The sequence below is a fragment of the Etheostoma spectabile genome, chromosome 13 (assembly GCF_008692095.1).
Source record: "Etheostoma spectabile isolate EspeVRDwgs_2016 chromosome 13, UIUC_Espe_1.0, whole genome shotgun sequence".
In the NCBI taxonomy this organism is placed as follows: domain Eukaryota; kingdom Metazoa; phylum Chordata; class Actinopteri; order Perciformes; family Percidae; genus Etheostoma; species Etheostoma spectabile.
Window position 1 is genome coordinate 26736150 of NC_045745.1, and position 2503 is coordinate 26738652.

At 35.0% G+C, this 2503-nt stretch overlaps 1 long non-coding RNA gene across 1 annotated transcript; it reads right to left on the reverse strand.

The window, feature by feature from the left end:
* On the reverse strand, nt 1–2496 carry LOC116700655 (uncharacterized). The gene is made up of 2 exons (XR_004334699.1): nt 1252–2496; nt 1–728 (listed from the first exon to the last, which is right to left on the reverse strand). It is a non-coding gene; the product is annotated as an uncharacterized LOC116700655 (long non-coding RNA).
* Nucleotides 2497–2503: the final 7 nt, after the last annotated feature.

Consider the following 2503-nt stretch of genomic DNA (forward strand, 5'->3'; position numbering starts at 1 on the left):
TGTTTTTTGGGAGGGCAGGGAGCGTCTTTTTACTTTGTCTCATCCCGGATTCATTCTCCCCCTGTTAGATTTATTCTATTTTTTTTTTTTAAGTATAATAGTTACATCACACAGATGGCTTTCATTATAATATTAAATGCTGCACTCTTTGTAACATCTGTCTCCAACATGCCCGGCCATGTGATTGAGACATCTGTCAGCCTCATCTGATTTATCAAAGAATCATGTGAACATTGGGATTTTGCTTTTCATAAAATTAAAAATAAGATTCAGCCCCCCTCGCCCCACCCTAATCATTTGCACACAGTCCCTTAGCTGTTAAAAAGTTTTCTTTTCAAAACTGTCGTATTCAGCTTCCCTCGCTAACAAGTTTGTTACCGAGTCCCTTCAGCACATCTCAGTAAGGACATTTACATATATACAATCTAATTATTGGTCTTACTGCATGTTCGAAGCCATTTTAATCAAGTTGTTTACATGCATAGCAGAAGACTATTTGTTAATTTGGCAATTTTTATGCAATGTTGCATACTGTGGTTATTAAATGAATGCATTGTTGTTTATGCATCTGCTTTTATACAGGATAAATGTGACATCAATCACGTTGTGATTTGTTCTAAAGCAATCGAGCTGCAACACAAATACAGCACACAAGAGTCTAATTATATGGATTTTCTTTCTTTTGATAAATGCAGTTTCTGAAGGTTTGAACTGTTAGTGTATGTACACTGACTTGCATAAGTTTACACACCCATACTAAAGGTGATTAAAAAGAGAAATAAAAAAAAAAACATCTTTTGGAAATTGATGAACGCCTTAATTCAAAACTATTTAGGAAAATCCATCCTTTTAAGAACACCGATTTTCTTTGCGAATGAACAATGTATTGTAAATAAATAAATGTTCTTCCTTAAAATACAGGGGGCAGTATATTTATTTAACATAAGGGTATACATACCCCTATGTTAAATTCCCATAGGGGCAGGCAGATTTGTATTATTAAAGGCCAGTCATTTCATGGATCTAGGATACTATGCATCCTGCTAAATTTCCCTTGGCCTCTGGAAATAAAATATTATTTATTTATTTACAATACATTATTCATTCACAAAGAAAATTGGTGTTCTTAAAACGTTGGATTTTCCTATTTGTTTTTTTAATTAAGGCATTAAGATCAATTTCCAAAAGATATTTTTTTGTTCCTCTTTTTAAATCAACTTTAGCACGGGTGTGTGAACTTATGCAAGCCACTGTAAATATGATCTCTTGTATTTTGGGATAAAATAACTATGTGGAAAAATAATTTCTAAAAAAGGAGAGAATACTCGCTGGGCAGACAGATGATTGGTTAACTTTCCCTTCAAACCTTGGAAACTAAACTGTAGATTTGACTCGACCAAATATCCTAAAATGCCACTGAGGTGCAGGGACTAGCGTTTCATAATGGCACCATTTGAGAATCAGCCACAGGACGTCACAGGACCCGTTTAGTTTGTGCGTAATCAAAGCTGAAGCTGTATCAACATGCATCCTGTGTGAGTGTGCATCTAAAGCTTGAGGGATAAAACTTAGTTCTGTGTCGGAACATTTTGAAAGGATAAAAAAAAGAAAAAAAAAAAAAAGCCATTGACCTCATCCCAAAACTCCAATCTAAAGATAAACTCCAAGCACAAGTACAACAGTGCGACGTAGACTGCAGTGGGAAAATGGAATTGCAATCTTATGCTATCCTATTTAATACACGCTTACACTCCTTGGAATTTCAGAAAGATTGCATAAGATGTGTGGGATTCTCACACAATCATTTTCTTCTTGTGTGAAAAACTGACTGAAAACACAAATGTATCTAAATTTCATTTATATAACACACATTCGTTGCCAATCCCATTAACTGTTAAACCTTAGAAATTAAGCACATTTTGAAGTGGCACAAGAAAAGTGGTCAACAAGTATAAAGGCTTTTTTTTTAGCAACTGTATATAATAAATTAAAATATGTTTACAGTGACAGCATATGTGAGTGTATGAAACCACTGCCAATCTGCATTTCCTTCCATTTTGGGTCAAAATGACACCTGATGATCATTTAACTTATTACATGGACAAACCATAATATATATTACAACAAAAACCTTTAGCATTGAAGTTCGGGACCAAATAAAGAAACCCTCCAGAATGCAGCTGAGATCGAGTCAGCTGCCACTTAAAGCCTTGATTTACAAGACTTCAATAGATTGGCCCATGCACCAATCACAATGTGTTTTAAATTAAGACGCACAGATGGACTTTTTTTTTTTGCCATAATGGCCACCTGAGAAGTCACACACATCACATATCAAATTGTCATTCCTTATCTATATTAAGTTAAATGATGATCAAATTTCATTTATGTTCAAAACAAGGCATAAACAAAACCTTTCCCTTACCTTGGGAGTGTGCGTGTGTATGTGTGAGTGTGCGTGTGTATGTGCGTGTATGTGTGTGTGTGTGTGTGTGTGTGTGTG